The following is a 23,003-nucleotide window of genomic DNA, read 5'->3' as shown; positions in this document are numbered from 1 at the left end:
CTGGGGGGACGCTCTGGCACGTGGAGGGACAAGGCTCTGTGGGTGGCCTCCTGGCCGGGCTCCTCCTTCGTCTCACCAGGTCCAGGACCTGAGCGTTGCACCAGACTCCCCCCGATCCAAACATTTCCTTCTGGCATGATGGTTTCTTGGGTCGTGGTGGTACTGCAGGCTCCATTTGCGGCTTGCTTGAATGGCCCTCCTTAAAGGCCTCACCGTGGATTTGTTGGGCTTCTTCCTCACGGAAGGCTGGGGCTGGGGCAAGGCTGGGGCTGAGGCTGGGGCGCCAACCCATACTGCTCCCGGATGCCGTCTACATTCCGGCTGTCACCCGTCTCTCCGGTGGTCACCAAACTATTCCTGGTTGTCACGTAGTAGTTTCCTTACATTCTCTGCTGTGTCAGAGACTCGGGCAATGTCATCTGCATAGTCGATGTCAGTAATCATAATGGGAGTTACTAACTTATCAATCAATCAATCAATCAAACTGTATTTATAGAGCACATTTTCACACAACCTTAGTTGACCAAAGTGCTGCACATGTAAAAGAAAAGCAATAGATAAATAAAAAAATAAAAAATAAAACACATAACATGTATGCATAGGAGACAGACACAGAGCGAGATGTACACGTTACATAGGAATATTGTGCCTCAAAAGATTATTATTTTCTCATGAGGAAATAACAGGAGTCACACATGAATGACACTTCGCTGACAAAGCTGCACTCAGATCACATTAATTGTATTCCAGTTCTTAATGTTTAATGTACTTTGGTCATTCAAACTCTCTCCCTGAAATCTGCAAAGGCCTTATGCCAGTTATGGTTTCATCATCAGCCAATAATCAAATTGTCAAATTGACTTGAAATGTAGTTTTAAAAAAAGGTCCTTTTGCACACCTACTGGGACATGTGCGTATAGGAGCAGGCAGCCAGTGCATGAGACAGGAAAGAATGGTGATCGCACACACTGTCTTCACTTACAGCAAAACATTTTATTACGAGTACAATGCGTCCAACTAACATTCGTCTGGTATTTCTGATTAAGGGGTTAAAACTTGGTTGATGTGTGTGTGACTTGTTGTTGAGGACCCTACCACCCAACATAAATCGGCATCCATGCCTGCAGAGATGGTCGTTGCAGAGAGGCAGGTGTTGTTTGCAAGGCATGTGGTTCTTTGTGACCACATCCTCTGCTCTCATGAGAGCAGAGCTGTTATCTGCATTTTCATACGTATGTACCCACACGCACAACCGTTAACTTCACCTTGTCAAAACAAGATGACGCCGTTATGCACAGCGGCGAATTTCACCCTGTCAAAACAAGATGGCACGGAGACAATTCGATTTGCTTGGTCTCCACACACATTTCCTATACTCACACATCCGGTCAAAATGTCTAAGTGAGACATGACAACAAGTGAAAATTAACCAATTAAAGGTGGGTTTTGGTAAAAAGTGTTATTTAGCTCAATATGCTGAGCTCCTACTCATTGTTATAAACAGTATTTGTTCAGTAACCGGGGTTTCTCCGTCTCTCCAGGTCTTTATTAAACAGAAAATGCATGTTCAGGTCGGGATACCAATTTTATCCAATCAGGAGAGAGAACTCACACGGATACAGATTAAAGTGAAATTGGAAGTAATGACACAAAGTAATGACACAATGTAATGACACAGACACAATTGGAACTGGAACACTATAAATATGAAGCGAGGATGGGTACTCTCTCCTGATTGGCTGAAATTGGCAACCCACCTGAACATTTATTCTCTGTTTATTAAAGAGCTGGAGAGACCGGGAGACCCCTGTTACTGAACAAACACTCTATACAATGCTTACTATCAGAATATAGTTATTTAACCTTTAAACAAAAACCCTTTTGTTTTAACCAGAACGTATCACTTACCCCACCTTTATTTTTGTTGTTTTCATTTATTCTTTACAATTTCTTTCGTAATTGAGAAAACACAGCCCCCTCACATATTAAACAGACAATATCAGTTACCAGAGTGTTTTTTCAAATAATCTATCATGGTTAAAATGGAGTTTGAAGTTACAATCGGTTTATATAGGAAAGAGGGCGTGTCTGCTAACATGAATATAGCTACACTGAATCAAGCAACTTAAAAACTGTCTGGGGTGCATACAAAAGCCTGAGTAGACATTAAAATGACCCCAAACATGTTTGAGAGTGAAACATATCTTTAAGTACAGTACTTAAGAAATGTACTTAATTACTTTCCACCACTGCACACATAAACACTTAAATGAAACATGTTATGTCATGTTATGTTATTGTCTTCAGCTGCTGTTTATCCATCTGTGAATAATAAGCTTTGTCTCCTTTCTGTCACTCTGAAGTAACAGTTGCTAGCCTGTCTCATTCAACAATCTGATTGGCTGCCTTCCAGCGAAATTAGTGTAATTTTTGCATACATTTGAGATAATGTAAACTTTTTGATGCTCTCCTCTCCTCTCCTCACCTGCTCTGCCTCTGCTCTGCCTTCAATCCCACAATCCTTTCAATTATAAATGCATCCTTTCGTCTAATATAGTTTTTCATTACATTTTATACTGCAAACAAGACAAGTTATGTTTTTTTGTTTACACTGCTTCCATAGAAAATGAATGGGAAGCATTTATCTGCACCGTAACGTTACCTTCAGAAGATCTCACAGCCAACATGTGTTTTTCTCAGCATAATGTTCTAACTGCAGTCTGGAGACAACATCACCAGTAATTCTGAACTATGTTCACTCTTTCTTCCCAACAGAGAAAGTCCCAAAGCCAAAGCTGGCTATCAAGAAACCTTGTGAATCTAACTCTACCAGCTGTGTACTCGTCTGTTACGGGGACATGATCAAAGATTCAGGTCCGGTCACCTATCGCTGGAAGAAAGATGAAGGGGAATGGATGGTGTCTGACTCTGGACAGAACTCTGAAGAGTCTAATATCACCAACGATGAGGAAGGGAAGAAAGTTAAAGAATTATTTTGTGAAATGAAGAACATGTTCAGTGTGGAGCAGAGTGATGCCACTGCCAACGTGTTTTACAAAGGTATGTAGTTTACATTTAGAGAGAGAGATCAGAGCTTCGTGAAATTTACTAGTTTGTCATCATCCTTCTTTCTAAAATTATCCCAAAACTAAGCTATGTTAAAACACATTAAGCCACATCTTGTGGCTAACGTACTAGCTTTTTAGTCAGGCTCACTCACTCTGATCAGCTGGCAGAGTTAGACCTACAAAAAAAATACAGGACAACCAGCTGCAAGTCTGAATTCTACTCTACTATTTCATTGTACTTCCCTGAGTGTGTTTAAAATAATCTCCCCCATTATTTAAACAAATTGCCAAAATTTTGCAGAATTTGTATTTATTATTCTTGAATTGAAAGCAAAGTTTATTTTGTCTCCTAAGAACCTGAACCTGTGAAACAGACACCTGTGGGAAGGATTGTTGGAGGCATTATTGTTGCTCTCATCATTGCAGTGGGTTTGATGCTGGGTGTGAAATATCGTGGTAAGTTTCTCTACTGATTTTAAGTTACACATAACATACAACATGCTTACAATGTTACAGCTACATGCAATGTCCAATATAAAACTGTGCGTGCGTGCGTGCGTGCGTGCGTGCGTGTGTGTGTGTGTGTGTGCACGTGTACATGCACATGATTGCATTCACATGAAACCTAATATCACTGTTTGAATTTCATCTCAGGTCGTATAAAGAAGAGGTTTTCTTCATGTGGGTCTGAGCCTGTGCCTGTGGAGGATCCTGAAGGTGAGTGTGAGAACTTTATTTGTGCAGTTTGTGATGTGACTTGGTCTGGAGTTGAACCTCCAATTAATTTATAATAATAATAATTTAGTAGAAAAAGTCCTTTTGCACACATATTGAAATGATGCACTTGAGAAGAGAAAAAAAGGGGAGTCCTGCACACTGTCTTTAGCCTGGTAAACCCTCCCTCCGGAAATCTCATTTCCATTTGATTCCAGGAGTGAGTCTGGCATGAAGGCTTGTATGGGCGTTTCTAGTGCATTACCAAATAACCGAGCCAATCAGTGTCCTCGCTCATTGTTTTGTGATTGACAGCGGGGGTAGGCCAATCAGGTGGAACCCGAGTGGTTCACACGTCATTAATCAATACACCTTTCATACAAGCTGCTCATTAACATCAAAGACAAACCAATTACTCCTGGTGATAATCACTGCAGCCTAAAGTGGCTTAATTGGACATCAAAGGGCCATTTGGACATCAAAGCTACATTACTCCCGCCCAGCTCCAGCCCACAGCCAAATTGGCCATATAGGTCTGCAGGCCAGACTCACTCCTGAAATAAAATACAAATGAGATTTCTGGAGGGAGGGTTTACTAGGCTACACTGTCTTCCCTTACAGCAGTTCAGTCAGGAACACTCACGTCAAAGTACCATTAATTGCAACAAATAGAATACAGTTAAACTGTATCCTGTACAGTTAAACTATACCCACTATTGGGCTGTTCCCTAGGGATGTTCCCTACATTTTGCTTTAGCAGCATGCTAAGCAAATCAGGAAATACTAAGCAAAACCCCCATATAGTCAGGGGATATTAGCAGAATATTTTCCAATCTTGGAATAAATTCCTTACCAAAAAAAATCTTTGCCAATGTGTTTGTAAAGGTGTCTAGTAACACATCTAAAATCCCCTGACTAATAGGTATACAAGAGCGGGTCTAAGCAATACATTGACAGATTGACTTGAATCAGCAGACATACAATCACAATAGTATTTGAGCCTATGGCACACTCTGATCAAAAGGTGGAGGCTGGGGTGGAGGAGGCAGACGTGGCAAGTGAAGCAGAGATCTAGTGAGTGGAGAAGCCGTATTTAAAGGAGTTTAAACGGTTAACCCATTCAATCCGGGAACCCATCTGTGTCATTTCAAGATTTTGTGGGCTATTCAAAAATAGCAGATCTACAAGCTTATAGCGTGGCACCGAGTGCCACGCTATGAGCTTGTAAATCTCCTATTTTTGAAAAATCTAGAAAATGTGTGCAAATCTTTGAATAATACATATTTTTTAAAGCGAACATTTGTAACTCAAATCTTTGCTTCTGAGGGTCCCTGGAACAAAACATTTTGAGATGGGGATCCGCGGCCAAATGCATATCTAAAAATGTTTTCTAAATCCTAGTATGTTGCTATATCAGTTCCAACTTTTCCATGACCACCAAAATGATATGTATTTAGCCACGGACCCCCATCTCAAAACATGTTGTTCCAGGGACCCCCCAGAAGCACAGATCGGAGTTAAAAATGTTTTGCTTTAAATTAACATATTCAAAGATTTTCACAAATTTTTCACGATTTTTAAAAAAAATAGCAGATCTACAAGCTCGTAGCGCGGCACTCGGTGCCGCGCTATGAGCTTGTATATCTGCTATTTTTTAATAGCCAAAGAAATCTAAAATTACACGGATGCGTTCCCGGTCTTAATGGGCTAATAGTGTGAGCTCGGTGTGTAGAGAAGTGTGGCTGCTTTGGTAATGAACGGCATAGCTGTGATTGGAGAGTAGGAAGCTAGGCTGATTGTAAACAATCAGCAGACTGACAGCTGATTACAGCTGAGACGTGTATGACTCCTATGCTCTGTATGAACTAACGCAATGCTTCATAAATAGTTTAATGAAGATACAACATTCCGGTCGTTCAGACCTTCATCAATATCATAACTGATGAAGGCCAGAGTGCAGGACTCCCATAATAATAATTATAAAATATTGGCATTATGACAATGATAATAGAATCCATAATGATGAGCATAACAACCATAACACATGATATGTGTGTGTTCATAATAAATCTCCAATCATCAATTCTTTCTGCTGACTGTGACGACTAGTTAGTAATCACATTGTTGTAGATCTGCAACTATCAATATATTTGTTGATATAGCTAAAGTTATATCAGCAAATCGATTAACCACCTAAGCATTACTTTATACTTCGCCACACAATGGTGTCGTGCAAAAATAGTGAAAATGGCAGATCTACAAGCTCCCAACACGTCGCATCGCGACCTTTTGTGAGTTTGTTGATCTGCTGTTCACTATTAACAAAATGTTTTCGAAACTTTTAACCTATAATGACATTAATTTAGTATTTTATTCAAATATCGATTATCTTTTTTTAATTATCAATTACATTGATTCGTTTTATTAACTGTTGCACCGCTACAGTGTTGCATATTTCAGCAAAGCAGTGATGTCTCACAGGCTGTGAGCTGTGTGATTCTCTCATCTTAACAATGAAAGACTCTTTTAAATCCTGAACCAATCAAATAACTATTAAATGAATGCATAATAGGAGCGGAATTGTGGAAAGGAATAAGCTACAGTGTAGCACACACACACGCACGCGCACGCGCACGCGCCCGCGCACACACACGCGCGTGCGCCCAGTCTCCTTCAGATATTCTTTTCTCCATAAGCTGCACATGATAGTATGTCTACTCTACATCATGCACAAACACTTACATATAAGTCTTCTTAAACAACCTCTATGGCATCACTATGTTTGACTGTTTGACTGAAATAAACGTGGCCTAAATGAAGTGAGGGTCTCACTCACTGTATGAAAAGATACATAGTGCACGCACATGATCCACTCAAGTCCCGCAGCAGGTGCAGGACAAACAACAGTTCATCAAACAGAAAAATGAAGTGTGCACATCGGTAGAAAAAGCTCCGCTATTTATTTATTGCTGTCAGCGTTTCGTTAGTTAGATGTTCATCAGGAATTTTACATTTTCATCAGGATACATGACATGTATCCCACATTTCAGGACAATTTCAGAAGAAGCAATAAATAAATAAAAAAAATTCACTCACTGTAGCCTGTAGAAAGTGTAGATGGTGGTCGTTTGAACTTTAGGCTATAAATATGAAGTAATGAGGGTCTCACTATACTGTGTTCACAATGTGAACAATCCTCAAATACAGTATGACGAACAAAGTGAGGGTGCAGTAGCCGATGTGTTGTTGTCCGTCCACTATGCCATTTGAAAATCCAATTTCCTTCACTCTTAATAAAACGTCTGACAATGAAAATAGTATAGATTTATTCCATTATCATTTTTAACTCTATGACAAAGCAGCGTGCAGATCTCAACCAGGACCACAATGGAAACAAGCTCCTAGAGCTTTTTGTGTTATCCTTTTAACAACCATTGTAAAATCGTACCTGTACTGTTAATAAAGTATTCAATCAATACAAAAAAATCAATAAAAAGTGTTTGGGGGCGGGACACGCCCGTGAAACCTCGCTCAAATAGAGACTGTGCAAGCGAGGGGCGTTGTCGCTCGCGGTACGTCAGGACGGTCTCATTGAAACATGTATTTTAATGAGATTTCATCATTCGCTCACTCGCGTCACTGGCAGTGCGGATTGGGTGTAACGGGTTAGAGCAGGAGCTCCATCCGAATAAATTAAAACTGACAACATACTCCTACTCCTGTGTCTTAAACCTTGTTGGGTTAGGGTTAGACTGATATTGCTACCATGAGAAGCTTGATAAATATGGACCCAGAAGTGATAAAACAGAGTTGTAAAGTAGTGTGACGTGACCTTTCAGTGGCTGGTACAGTATATCTGACAGTTCACTGTCAACATCTGGGTCGTCTCCTCATGTGGTAAAACCAGCAAGAAAATGAAGTACGGATGCAACAGTTAATCAAACTAATCAATTGAATTGATTATATATGTTTAGTATATCTTATTTGACCACAGTCACTTCACTATGACAACAAAAACAACATCAGCACTCTCAATGAATTGTACACAGCTTTTGTGCTTGTCATGTGTTTTATTTGATAAAATCACATTATGCAGAGAATTGTAGACATGTTTAGGAGGACTGTAACTGTGCTCAGACCTCCTCATGGAGACTGGTCTGCTAAAAGGACATTTCTCCATGAGAAACAACATTTCATCTGTGTTTCCTTTTTAAAATTAACTATCATAACATAACCAGCTGTGTGTGTGTGTGTGTGTGTGTGTGTGTGTGTGTGTGTGTGTGTGTGTGTGTGTGTGTGTGTGTGTGTGTGTGTGTGTGTGTGTGTGTGTGTGTGTGTGTGTGTGTGTGTGCGTGTGTGTGAGCCTGACGCTCGACAAAATTTCATTTTGTTTCACTACATTCACCAGACTTGTATTTTATTTAATGCCCGTGGCTAGCGGTTCAGGGGCTGAAGCCAGTTTTAATTTATCTGCCTTCGACACATAAAAAAGTCCATCGTAACCAGCAGTGGTTAATGTTTTTGTCTGTTGTTTAATGTTAGTCTACAGTCTACATCAGAACAGAGTTGTAATTAGACCAGATAATGATGTGACCGGTGTGTGATTAACCACTTTCAACCTGTGTCCACTGTCCAACCAATTTTCTGAATTTGTCATTTATTTAAAAGAAATATGTAAATAGCCAATGTACAAGCTCAGGAGCTGTCATGACGCAACGCTTTATGAGCTTGTAGACTGGCTATTTTCGCTATTTGTCGTATAATGTATAATATTGGGCTACATAGTCAATAATCTTGATAATCTGACAGTAAAACATACTTTTTCAGCGACTACATCAGCAGACACATGATCCTCTTTTAACTTTAGAATGACCAAGACCTCTCATTTGAGGACTACATTTACCATAACATGCACTTATTGTTATCCTCTGTTCTTTGATCATTTAGAAACTCCCGCTCCTGTGTGTCAACGACAACTCAAGACTATTCTGTGGGAGAAGTTTCAGTGTATGTTGGAATGGATGACAAAAGAAGGACATAAACAACTTCTGAATGAGATCTACACAGAGCTCTACATCACAGAAGGAGGGAGTGGACAGGTCAATATGGAACATGAGGTCAGACAGATTGAAACAGCATCCAGGAAAACAACCAGAAAAGAACAAACTATCCATTTAAACAACATCCTTAAACCTGGACAAGAAAAGACATTCAGAACAGTGATGACAAAGGGAGTGGCTGGCATTGGTAAAACAGTCTTAACTCAGAAATACACTCTGGACTGGGCAGAAAACAAAGCCAACAAGGATATCCACTTAATCTTTCCATTGACTTTCCGAGAGCTGAATTTGATGCTGAATGAGAAAAAGAATTACAGCTTGATTGACCTTATTCATGACTTTTTTGGTGTTACCACCAACGAAGAAGAAATCTGCCGTTTCCAAGGATCCCAAGTTGTGTTCATCATTGATGGATTAGATGAATGGCGGAATTCTCTAGACTTCGATAACAGTGAGATCTGTACTGATGTCACAAAGCAAACCTCAGTGGATGTGTTGCTAACAAACCTCATTAGTGGGAACCTGCTTCCCTCTGCTCGCATCTGGATAACCACACGACCTGCAGCAGCCTCTCTGATCCCTAAAGAGTATGTTGACAGGGTGACAGAGGTGAGAGGGTTCACTGACCCCCAGAAGGAGCAGTACTTCATGAAGAAATTTAGTGATGAAAACCAGGCCAGTAAAATCTACAAACACATCCAGACATCAAAATGCCTCCACATCATGTGTCACATCCCAGTCTTCTGTTTGATCATTGCTGCAGTTGTCCAGGACATGTTGACAACAGTGAAGAAACTAAGATTGCCAAAGACCCTGACCGAGCTGTACATTCACTTCATGTTGGTTCAGTCCAAACAAACTAAGGAAAAGTATCATGACAGAACGACGGGGGCCATGTTGTCTCTGGGAAAACTGGCTTATAAACAGCTGGAGAAAGGCAACCTGATCTTCTATGAAGCAGACCTGATAGAGTGTGACATTAATACCAAAGATGCAGCAGTGTACTCAGGAGTGTTCACACAGATGTTTAAAGAGGTAGAGGGTGGGTGGCGCCATGACAAGGTGTTCTGCTTTGTCCATCTGAGCGTTCAGGAGTTTCTGGCTGCTCTTCATGTCTTTGTCTCATTCATCAACACTGGTGCCAACCTTCTGTCAGAACCACAAACAACCTCCATGCTGCCAAAACCTGACATGAATCACCTCTACCAGAGTGCTGTAGACAAGGCCTTACAGAGTTCTAAGGGACACTGGGACTTGTTCCTCCGTTTCCTGCTGGGCCTCTCAGTGGAAACCAATCAGACTCTCTTAAAAACACTGTTGGGACAAACAGGAAGTATGTCACAGATCAATGAAGAAACAGTCCAGTACATCAAGAAGAAGATCAGTGAGAATCCCTCTCCAGAGAAAAGCATTAATCTGTTCCACTGTCTGAATGAGATGAATGATCATTCTCTAGAGAGGGAGATCCAACGGTACCTGAGCTCAGGAGAGATCTCTGCACAAAATCTCTCTCCTGCTCAGTGGTCAGCTCTGGTCTTCATGTTGCTGTCATCAGGAAAGGAGCTGGATGTGTTTGACCTGAAGAAATACCAAGCTTCAGAGGAGGCTCTTCTGGGACTGCTGCCAGTGATCAAAGCCTCCAATAGAGCTCTGTGGGTGAACTGATAACTGGATGCATTTAATGTGTAATTTTTCTGTTATAGGAAAGACAATACAATCATTTTAACCACTTCATTCTTATACAACATAATGAATAGCAAAAATAGCAGATCTACAACCTGTTGCTTCATGATTTGTTGTGGGCTTGTAGTTTGGCTATTTATTTCAATTTTTGAAAAATTACCAAAATAGGAATGGAAGGGTTAAAATGGTTAATTGATTTGAACACTAGTGTTTTAAATTAGGAACCTTGCTCAAACATAGACTAACATAAATTGTGTGTATGTGTGCATAGGCGTCGGATGAGCCGAACCTGGGTGAACACATCCATTAATCATAATGATAATCAGCTGGGGGATGCATGTAGGAAGCTCTGTCTGCCTGTCTTTCTTTACCTCGTTTATCCTTGGTCTGTGTGGATTGCTATGGGGGAATGGAAATATTTATATTTACAACCTCGAACAACAGCTAAAGCTTTTGTTCTTCTTTATGTCTGTCTTTATGTCTGTCTGTCTGTCTGTCTGTCTGTCAATCTCTGTTCCATTCAGTGTTGTTAATTTTAACGTGGTGCTTTACCACCACTTTACCACAGTGTTTACAGTGGCGGCCGCGCACACCTGGTACACACAACACTGCACGGACTCAGGACTGACCGCTTTTCTTTTATAATAATAATAGTACAATTTATAATAATAATAAAATCAATAATAATAATAATACACTTTATTTCTAAAGCACTTTTCAAAAACTATGTTACAAAGTGCTTTACAATGCCATCCATAGGCTAAGGATAAAAAACAACAGTCAATTAAAATTCTGAGCTAAGATAACATTTTAAAATCTAAAATCAACACAATTGAGACTAATTGAGACAAACATAACTTGCAAGGCAAAGGTAATACAATCTAAGGATGAAGTCAGTGTGGAAGTCCAAAATGAAGTCAGGTCCCAGCTAGCGTTACCTCCCACACCCGGGTCATAGCTCCTCGCTGTAGGCTTACAGATAGCAGGTGATTCGGTGTTAGTAGAAAGAAAGTCACGGCCGAGCTACATCGGGCGCGAAAATGTGCGTCTGTGCGTGGAATTTATTGTGTGCGTATGCATTTGGAAAGATCCAATTGATGTCAATCATACCAGCTACACCAGACACACGGATAGGGCGAGCCCCACGTGCTCATGTTCTGAATAATTGACACATTATTGTGGTGGCTAGCTGCAACGACAATGATACACTATAATTCAGACATATCTATCCTCCTATAATTTGACAAACCTCTGTAACTCTGTTTGTCTGTAGTGGTGAAGCTGCCCGGTTCTCCTCAGTGGCTGGAGCAATTGCTCTGATTTTGCACACAGCCATTGACCATTACCATCTGAACTTAACTGCGAAGCCTGTTTTTCAGTTTAATCAAATCTCAGCTTCTTATTAGCGTTTATGTGTCAAACAATGGGAGATAACGTTGCCAGGTTTCGCGCGAGAAACAAGCAGCAAGGTCTATGAAAACTAGGCCAAAACGAAACGAGCCCTAAAAGCAACAAGGTCTATGAAAAGAAGGCCAAACGAAGCGCCTTCACACATATACCTTGCCTCTTGGAAAACAGCCGATCTACAAGCTCACAACGCGTCCCCACACCCACCTGCACTTTCACAACCAACGCCAAAACACACTACCACCAATATTGCCCCTAAACCGCTTACAATAGGCCAACATGGCAACACCAACGTCTGTCACGCTCTGCCAGTGAGCTAGCCTGCTTCCACACCATAGACCCCGCCCACTCTCTGAGTGGATTCTTACGGATCTCTGTGTGTGTGTGTGTGTGTGTGTGTGTGTGTGTGTGTGTGTGTGTGTGTGTGTGTGTGTGTGTGTGTGTGTGTGTGTGTGTGTGTGTGTGTGTGTGTGTGTGTGTGTGTCGGTGTGTGTCGGTGTCGGTGTGTGTGTGAGCGACGGGACCCGGGGTGTTCCGCAAGGGGGGGGGGGGGGGTGGTTGCCCGTGGGGAGGTGTGACCGCGGTGGGTGCCACGACGGGACCCGCGGGGGGGAGGAGGGAGGGGGGGCTGCACGACGGGACGCGCTGGAGGGAGAAACCGCACGACAGGACGTGCAATAACCCCAAGTTTGCAACTACTTTCGCCTGCACCCTTCATCGGGTATGGTCTAGTATCTATAATCTCTAATGTGCACAATAGCAAGCAGTAGCCAGGCTTTTTGTCATGGCAGTCTACTGAATTTACCCTCTAAGTTCCATGAAAGCTTGGCCATCTATTCATGACTTATTTTACTAACAGATAGATAGACATAGGCTACATACAAATACAATCATACAAAATATTAACTGAAATGTTTTAAAAGTTCCATTGAAAGTCACTTGTGGTGTTCTTTTTCTTTTCTTTTTTTCCACGTGTGTGTGTGTGTGTGTGTGTGTGTGTGTGTGTGTGTGTGTGTGTGTGTGTGTGTGTGTGTGTGTGTGTGTGTGTGTGTGTGTGTGTGTGTGTATATATGAGGCAAAGACAATAGCTATAGTATATGATATAAAATAATGAGGGTCTGTTAAAAAAAAAACATAAAATATGGGGTTGTGACTCTGGAAGTTTGAGAACCCCTGCACTAGCACATACCTCCACCCAAGGTTTGATTTGTTTAAAAGGAATCAGAGTGGCATATATTTTCTTAACCCCTTAAGCCCTATACTTGCTGATATTAAAAGCAGGGCTTCCCCCCCACTGCCCCAGAAAATGTAACCTGGTCTCCACCAGCACAATGCAAATATCAAGATATAATTTGACCGATTATGTAAGTCTGACTTTGATTGTGACATTGGCCTTTGAGCTATTTGACCCCAACTGTAATCATCTTGTCATGGCAGCCTACTGAAATTAATATAAAAATCAGGAAAGACATGAACATCCACCCCTGAAGTTGGGCAGGTGCTGAACGAAAAAAGATAACATGAAAAGCAAAAGAGAACGCTCACACACTGTGGGCTCCGGTTGCAGAATTCTTTCTTGCACCTGAGTGCTGCTGTGATGTTTGGGGCTTCGCCCTTCCTCAGACTGAAGCCTACTGAAATTGAAATTTACCACTAAGTTCCATGAAATCCTGGCCTTCTGTTCATGACTTATTTTACTAAAAGATAGACAGACATACAACAAAATGAAAAGAATGGGAGATACCATAACCCCCATTCAACTGATTTTATTATTATCCTCAGAAGTAAAGATAAAAATCATACAAATACTAACTGAAACGTTTTTAAAGTTACATTTAAAGTTACATGCATGAAGGTTTTTTGTTTTAACTAATACTAATAACTGGACTTGTAGGTCTTCCTTAGCTGACATGACACTGACATGCACTTTATTGAATGCACTACATGTGATTTAGGACCTTTATATGACAGAATACTATTCTTAACATGCTGCTATTTTCAGCCTTTTTGTGCTCTTATTTTCATTTTTTGTACTCGTAATTCTCTTTTACCACTTGAACTGCAAATGTGAAAGCCTGCTTAAACTAGAGTTTCACCTCACTTTTACCTGTAACTGTGTTGTGACAATAGAGTTGGTTGATTGATTGATTGATTGGATGTTTAATGTATAATGTGATGTTTCTTTAACAGAAAATACAACTAATGATGTAATCACTACTCTTTCTTCAGGCTGAGTGGCTGTAACCTGTCAGAGAGATGCTGTGAGGAGTTATCGTCGGTTCTCAGCTCCAGCTCTAGTTTGAAAGAAATTGATCTAACTAATCTGGGCGATTCAGGCGTGACTCGGCTCTCTGTTGGACTGGCCAGTCCACACTGTACACTGGAGACCCTCAGGTCAGTATTCATGAACCTGTTCAACAGATGACAATTCTGGAGTAATTACACATTGAGCTTATCCTAATTACTTTTCTTTTTTGGTCTGTGTGTGTGTTGGGGGGCACAGACAATAGTATATAGTATAATAATATCTGTCAAGCTGTCAAATGCAAAGACAACTTGTTGAGTTTCACAAGTTTGGACCATTGATTCATTGAACTAGAAAAAACGTTTGTCCCCTTCCTATGTGAAAGCCCCCCTGTACTACAGACACTACCAGGCCTCCTCCCAGCTGTCCCCATCAGCTTTGAGTGTTATTTGTATTGATCATGTATTTGTATACATGTAGGCAGCAATGTAGTTTTAATTCTGAATAGGAAAAAGTCAGTAGAGAATGTATTGTGAATGCAGAGTGTTTTTCATTTAATAATGAAAACAAATGATGTGTTCATGCACATGTAACGTTGGTTTGAATGAATGAGTTATAGGCTGATAGAGGAGTATAAACAAAGTTGTGAGTTATTCCCTCCTCATATCCCACAATAAAAACATTCAATGGTTGGGAAGAAGTTTGGAATAAATTAGTACAATATTGGAAAATGTTTGTGCTCAGTAACCTTGCCTACATGATATTAAATGACAAATGCTACGCACATTTAGGACAACAGAGAACTCGTCTGGATCACATGCAGAGTGATTTTATGAATGACATAAACACTGACAGACAATCAAAACCATTAGAAGAACATGTGGGATGCAATCAGTGTCACCCTCGGAATAGCCTCGGAAACCCAGGCTTTTTTTTTTGTTACAAAAGAAAAAAAGCCTGGGGGAGCGATGCAAGAACGATGGTCTTGGACCTTGTTATCTCCTAACCAATCAGAGTGCAGAGGGGCGTCGCTCTAAATTTGGTGACGTCAGCGTGCTCCGTGCACAGGCCGAGGGGGGGAGGGGAGGGGAGGCGGGGACATAGATTGGTGAAGCAATAGGAAGCCACGCACAAATCCAGGCGGCTGTGTTTGGGTCCGCCCTTCAAGACCATGGTTTGATCTCGTAGCCTCAGGCTACCCTCGGAATGACATCAGTGAGTTGTATTTGATAGCTGTCAGTGTCATTACATCAGGTATAGCCTACAACTAATTATGCCGCCCCCTTATAATTAATAATCAGTCAGATAATTCATTTAACCTATCGTATTGCATGTCTTTCAGCAGGGCTGGACTGGGCCGAACATTCGACCCTGGTATTTATTGCCTTGACCAGGTCACTTCTGATGTAATAAACAAAAGGCTCACCTAACGTTGTTGTCATGCCTTGTCCGTGTATCACATTCATTTGCATCAATTCATTCATTAACAGGGTTAACAGACTCATCTGTAATGCATTATTGTGCACGCATCCTCTCGCAATAGCTGATACAGTTCAAGGTTGTTATCACAGCTTGCTTACCAAATTAAGTATTGCCAGGGGCCAAAATGTGGGGCAGGTAACATCATTTGATATGTAACTAAATGCGGTGCGACAGGCCGCCTACTGGCCAAAATGTGGGGCCAAAAAAACAATAAAAATATAATTGTACAACGTGTAAGTACATTAACGGTGCGGAAAGCAGCTATCCTCATAGCCAGACCACTGAGCAATATTTGTTCAAAGTGTGGACCAAGCACTGCATATGGGTTCTAATTTAGATAAAAAATCAGGGACCTTGGTCAGAGTTAGATGAATGTAAACTGTGTGTGTGTGTGTGTGTGTGTGTGTGTGTGTGTGTGTGTGTGTGTGTGTGTGTGTGTGTGTGTGTGTGTGTGTGTGTGTGTGTGTGTGTGTGTGTAACCCATTCAACTGATTGTATTATTACCCTCAGAAGTAAAGATGAAAAACATACAAATACTAACTGAAACGTATTTAAAGTTACATGTATGAAAGTTTTTTGTTTCCACTAATACTAATAACTGGACTTTTAGGTCTTCCTTTAACACTCGCATGACTGAGGTTTCATTATCCTCCACCATGCCTGAAAAACGATCATTTTGATCCCCAAATCAGGCCCTATTCCCCTATTGGCCACTGTCTCCCCTCTGTGTTCCAGACTAGTTCACACTTTCTCCCCCAAACAGTGGGGGGTTCCATTGTCTTCTAAAAAGCTGAGAGTTGAAAATGGGTTGCCAAATTTTGAGAGAGAAATAAGCAGGCAGGTCTATGAAAGTGTTACTGCATGCGTTGTGCCCTGAGAAAACAGTGAGACATGAAGCAGTAGGCTAGTGTGTATTTCTATCTGTCTCCTATATGTCATCATGATTTGTGATTTGTGTATGTGGGGATCTCATTTTTACTTCCATGCAGTGTTGATTTCGTGAGCCCACATAATGTTGTTGTTGTAGGCAGGCAGAAACATTATAAAATAGCAATGTAGTATATATATATATAAAATTGTATTATAAAATGTAATGGTAACTGCAGATTCTGTATGTAAAATCTTTATTAAAAAAAAGCGTATAAAACAGCGCAATCTGTAGCGTCACATTAAACTCTTCAGTGAAACATGGAGCCTATATGAACGCTGAAGCCACTGTCTAATTACGTGACTATCTCCATTGTCCAAAACACATGGATATCTCTTGACAAACCTATATTATTATTATTCATAATAATAATATTCACATTATTGTCTGAGCGTAAAGCTCTCATTCTATCAGCTGTCCACGTCGCTGACAAACGCGTCTCCTCTCCTCCTCCCTCAGTGCAACAAGTGAACACAATGCTATGTTCCACAAATGTGCTCAATCCTGCGCAAAATATCTGATCTTCAAGCATAAAACAGTTGCGCGTGACAAGCTGTATGCTTGTAGATCCTATCTTTTTCCACCGCTTTGCAGTGAAAGGGAAAGTGGAAAATGGGTCGCCAAATTTTGCGAGAGAAATAAGCAGTCAGGTCTATGAAAATGTTACTGCGTGCGTCGTTGTGCCCTGAGAAAACAGTGAGGCATGAATGGGGTAATAGCCGAGGCTAATTTGCAACCCCAGTCCCTGGTTAGACCTTTCTATATAAATATATACCTAATAAAAATGCATGAAGCTCTAATCTAAACAAGTATGAAAAGATATTTATATCTGCAAAGTAACTAGTAACTAAAGTTTTCAAATAATTGTAGTGAAGTAAAAGTACAAGATTTGCCTCTGAGCTGTAGTGGAGTAGAAAAGTATTACCATTATAATGTAATTATATATATAATTATAATATTAATAATAATAGAAAGACGCGAAAAACAAGCCCAAAGTCGCTTATAATAAGCAGACATGGCAACATAGACTCGCTGCTGCGCAGGGAGTCTGCTCGTCTACGGGCCGCTCTGCGGGGGGTCTGGAGGTGTCAACTGCTCTTCCCTGCGGGAGAGAGGGTGAGAGCGGTCAATTTAGCCGAAATATAACGGCTGGGATGGTATATATGGTATATATTTCATATTTATAATACGTTTCAGAAGAAAAAAAAAACGGAGATGATTTTAAACAAATATTTAGGAAAAGTCATGAAAGGGGAACTTTCTCAGAGCTTCATGAGAGAAGATAAGCCACTTTAAATTCTCAAAATCGGTCATATTGATAGCTTAGTCATGCAAGTGTTAAGACTTCAAAGCTGACATGACACTGACATGCACTTTATTGAATGCACTACATGTGATTTAGGACATCTTTATATGACAGAATACTGATCTTAACATGCTGCTATTTTCAGGCTTTTTGTGCTCTTTTTATTTTCCATTTTTAACTTCTCTTTTACCCCTTGAACTGCAAAAGCGAAAGCCTGCATAAACAAGAGTTTCACCTCACTTTTACCTGTAACTGTGTTGTGACAATAAAGTTGATTGATTGATTGGATATGTTTAATGTATAATGTGATGTTACTTTAACAGAAATAAAATACGAATAATGATGTAATCACTACTGTTTCTTCAGGCTGAGTGGCTGTAACCTGTCAGAGAGATGCTGTGAGGAGTTATCATCAGTTCTCAGCTCCAGCTCCTCTAATTTGAAAGAATTGGATCTAAGCAATAATCATCTGCACGATTCAGGCGTGAGTGTGACTCGGCTCTCTGTTGGACTGGCCAGTCCACACTGTACACTGGAGACCCTCAGGTCAGTATTCATGAACCTGTTCAACAGATGACAATTCTGGAGTAATTACACATGGAGCTTATCCTAATTACTTTTCTTTTTTGGTCTGTGTGTGTGTTGGGGGGCACAGACAATAGTATATAGTATAATATCTGTCAAGCTGTCGAATGCAAAGACAACTTGTTAAGTTTCACAAGTTTGGACCATTGATTCATTGAACTAGAAAAAAGTTTGTCCCCTTCCTATGTGAAAGCCTCCCTGTACTACAGACACTACGACACACAACACTGCACTGACTCAGGACTGACCGCTTTTCTTTTATAATAATAATAATGGTACAATTTTTAATAATAATAAAATCAATAATAATAATAATACACTTTATTTCTAAAGCACTTTTCAAAAACTATGTTACAAAGTGCTTTACAATGCCAAGATATAAACCATCCATAAGGATACAAAACAGCAGTCAATTAAAATTCAGAGCTAAGATAACAAAAAAATCTAAAATCACACAATTGAGACTAATTAAGACAAACATAACTTGCAAGGCAAAGGTAATACAATCTAAGGATGAAGTCAGTGTGGAAGTCCAAAATGAAGTCAGGTCCCAGCTAGCGTTAACTCCCACCCCCGGGTCATAGCTCCTCGCTGTAGGCTTACAGATAGCAGGTGATTCGGTGTTAGTAGAAAGAAAGTCACGGCCAAGCTACATCGGGCGCGAAAATGTGTGTCTGTGCGTGGAATTTATTGTGTGCGTATGCATTTGGAAAGATCCAATTGATGTCAATCATACCAGCTACACCAGACAAACGGATAGGGCGAGCCCCACATGCTCATGTTCTGAATAATTGACACATTATTGTGGTGGCTAACTGCAACGACAATGATACACTATAATTCAGACATATCTATCCTCCTATAATTTGACAAACCTCTGTAACTCTGTTTGTCTGTAGTGGTGAAGCTGCCCGGTTCTCCTCAGTGGCTGGAGCAATTGCTCTGATTTTGCACACAGCCATTGACCATTACCATCTGAACTTAACTGCAAAGCCCGTTTATCGATTTCATCAAATCTCAGCTTCTTATTAGCGTTTGTGTCAAACAATGGGAGATAACGTTGCCAGGTTTCGCGCGAGAAACAAGCAGCAAGGTCTATGAAAACTAGGCCAAAACGAAACGAGCCCTAAAAGCAACAAGGTCTATGAAAAGAAGGCCAAACGAAGTGCCTTCTTGCCTCTTGGAAAACAGCCGATCTACAAGCTCACAACGCGTCCCCACACCCACCTGCACTTTCACAACCAACGCCAAAACACACTACCACCAATATTGCCCCTAAACCGCTTACAATAGGCCAACATGGCAACACCAACGTCTGTCACGCTCTGCCAGTGAGCTAGCCTGCTTCCACACCATAGACCCCGCCCACTCTCTGAGTGGATTCTTACGGATCTCTCTGTGTGTGTGTGTGTGTGTGTGTGTGTGTGTGTGTGTGTGTGTGTGTGTGTGTGTGTGTGTGTGTGTGTGTGTGTGTGTGTGTGTGTGTGTGTGTGTGTGTGTGTGTGTGTCGGTGTGTGTGTGTCGGTGTGTGTGTGAGCGACGGGACCCGGGGGGTTCCGCAAGGGGGGGGGTTGCCCGTGGGGAGGGGTGACCGCGGGGGGTGCCGCGACGGGACCCGCGGGGGGAGGAGGGGGGGGGTCAGCACGACGGGACGCGCTGGAGGGAGAAACCGCACGACAGGACGTGCAATAAGCCCAAGTTTGCAACTACTTTCGCCTGCACCCTTCATCGGGTATGGTCTAGTATCTATAATCTCTAATGTGCACAATAGCAAGCAGTAGCCAGGCTTTTTGTCATGGCAGTCTACTGAATTTACCCTCTAAGTTCCATGAAAGCTTGGCCATCTATTCATGACTTATTTTACTAACAGATAGATAGACATAGGCTACATACAAATACAATCATACAAAATATTAACTGAAATGTTTTTAAAGTTCCATTGAAAGTCACTTGTGTGACTTGTGGTGTTCTTTTTCTTTTCTTTTTTTCCACGTGTGTGTGTGTGTGTGTGTGTGTGTGTGTGTGTGTGTGTGTGTGTGTGTGTGTGTGTGTGTGTGTGTGTGTGTGTGTGTGTGTGTGTGTGTGTGTGTGTGTGTGTGTGTGTGTGTGTGTGTGTGTGTATATGAGGGGGGGGCAAAGACAATAGCTATAGTATATAATATAAAATAATGAGGGTCTGTTAAAAAAAAAAACATAAAATATGGGGTTGTGTCAGAGTCCTGCACGGGTCCAATTTTGAGAACCCGCGCCCGCCCCGCCCGTCAATACTCAGATCCGTAGACCGACCCGTCACCCGTGATTATTTCAAAATACGAACCAGCCCCGCCCGTCAAATAAATGACCCGTTGTCCGCCCGTTTACCCGTGTAAAATGTAAAACCTATTCAAAAGTGTGTTGAAAAAGATAGCAGCCTTCAACAACAGCGCTACATTCAAATTCTTTATTAATGTCCCAAAAGGGAAAATAGGTTTACAACAAGAGTTAGCAAAACATATTACATACATTAAACATATCTCTCGCTGCGGTGTGGTCAGGTTTGTACAGAAATCAAGTGAAGACGGAAGAGCGAGCTTAAGCCACGCGCGAACGCGCATCTACGCAGCACACATGTGTCGTTGTTTACGTCAGCAGATGAAGGTTTAACAGGATGTTCAATGTGTTTTTGTGAGTTAAGATAACTGACCAGCATGAGCATGCTCCATGCAGTTGTGCTGTGTTAAGTTACACAAGTGACGTTGTTTGGGCGGAAACAGTGCTCTCTGATTTTCACAATAAAATGATACCCGCCCGCGATTAGTTCAGTACCGCCCGTGCCCGTACCCGTGATCTTATCAAAGTAAAATTTTCACCCGTTTTCACCCGTCAAACGCGGGTACCCGTCGGGTATCCGCGGGTACCCGGCCCGTTGCAGGACTCTGGGTTGTGGTATAAGAAAGTTTGAGAACCCCTGCACTAGCACATACCTCCACCCAAGGTTTGATTTATTTAAAAGGAATCAGAGTGGCATATATTTTCTTAACCCCTTAAGCCCTATACTTGCTGATATTAAAAGCAGGGCTTCCCCCCACCGCCCCAGAAAATGTAACCTGGTCTCCACCAGCACAATGCAAATATCAAGATATAATTTGACCGATTATGTAAGTCTGACTTTGATTGTGACATTGGCCTTTGAGCTATTTGACCCCAACTGTAATCATCTTGTCATGGCAGCCTACTGAAATTAATATAAAAATCAGGAAAGACATGAACATCCACCCCTGAAGTTGGGCAGGTGCTGAACGAAAAAAGATAACATGAAAAGCAAAAGAGAACGCTCACACACTGTGGGCTCCGGTTGCAGAATTCTTTCTTGCACCTGAGTGCTGCTGTGATGTTTGGGGCTTCGCCCTTCCTCAGACTGAAGCCTACTGAAATTGAATTTTACCACTAAGTTCCATGAAATCCTGGCCTTCTGTTCATGACTTATTTTACTAAAAGATAGACAGACATACAACAAAATGAACAGAATGGGAGATACCCAAAATCATACAAATACTAACTGAAACGTTTTTAAAGTTACATTTAAAGTTACATGCATGAAGGTTTTTTGTTTTAACTAATACTAATAACTGGACTTGTAGGTCTTCCTTAGCTGACATGACACTGACATGCACTTTACTGAATGCACTACATGTGATTTAGGACCTTTATATGACAGAATACTGATCTTAACATGCTGCTATTTTCAGCCTTTTTGTGCTCTTATTTTCATTTTTTGTACTTGTAATTCTCTTTTACCACTTGAACTGCAAATGTGAAAGCCTGCTTAAACTAGAGTTTCACCTCACTTTTACCTGTAACTGTGTTGTGACAATAGAGTTGATTGATTGATTGATTGGATGGATGTTTAATGTATAATGTGATGTTTCTTTAACAGAAAATACAACTAATGATGTAATCACTACTCTTTCTTCAGGCTGAGTGGCTGTAACCTGTCAGAGAGATGCTGTGAGGAGTTATCGTCAGTTCTCAGCTCCAGCTCTAGTTTGAAAGAAATTGATCTAACTAATAGTGATCTGGGCGATTCAGGCGTGACTCGGCTCTCTGTTGGACTGGGCAGTCCACACTGTACACTGGAGACCCTCAGGTCAGTATTCATGAACCTGTTCAACAGATGACAATTCTGGAGTAATTACACATGGAGCTTATCCTAATTACTTTTCTTTTTTGGTCTGTGTGTGTGTTGGGGGGCACAGACAATAGTATATAGTATAATATCTGTCAAGCTGTCGAATGCAAAGACAACTTGTTAAGTTTCACAAGTTTGGACCATTGATTCATTGAACTAGAAAAAAGTTTGTCCCCTTCCTATGTGAAAGCCCCCCTGTACTACAGACACTACCAGGCCTCCTCCCAGCTGTCCCCATCAGCTTTGACTGTAATTTGTATTGATCATGTATTTGTATACATGTAGGCAGCAATGTAGTTTTAATTCTGAAAAGGAAAAAGTCTTTAGAGAATGTGTTGTGAATCCAGGGTGGTGTTT

The 23,003-nt window shown here is 41.2% G+C and overlaps 1 long non-coding RNA gene and 1 pseudogene across 2 annotated transcripts in view; one reads left to right on the top strand and one right to left on the bottom strand.

The window, feature by feature from the left end:
- LOC308080286 overlaps positions 1 to 23,003 on the bottom strand; it is a 408,660-nt gene that overhangs the window by 85,247 nt on the left and 300,410 nt on the right. The window lies entirely within an intron of this gene.
- Positions 1 to 23,003, top strand: part of LOC308080257 (NACHT, LRR and PYD domains-containing protein 3-like) — a 38,713-nt pseudogene that overhangs the window by 7,787 nt on the left and 7,923 nt on the right. Inside the window, exons 3-9 of the transcript XR_013935049.1 lie at positions 2,776 to 3,060; positions 3,423 to 3,524; positions 3,723 to 3,785; positions 8,730 to 10,494; positions 14,162 to 14,326; positions 18,260 to 18,439; positions 22,434 to 22,604. The product of XR_013935049.1 is annotated as an NACHT, LRR and PYD domains-containing protein 3-like (transcript). The remainder of the gene's footprint in view (positions 1 to 2,775; positions 3,061 to 3,422; positions 3,525 to 3,722; positions 3,786 to 8,729; positions 10,495 to 14,161; positions 14,327 to 18,259; positions 18,440 to 22,433; positions 22,605 to 23,003) is intronic.

The sequence above is a fragment of the Gymnoscopelus braueri genome (assembly GCF_963280865.1).
Source record: "Gymnoscopelus braueri genome assembly, chromosome: 24".
Taxonomy (NCBI): Eukaryota; Metazoa; Chordata; class Actinopteri; order Myctophiformes; family Myctophidae; genus Gymnoscopelus; species Gymnoscopelus braueri.
This window is presented reverse-complemented; position numbering and strand designations above follow the sequence as displayed.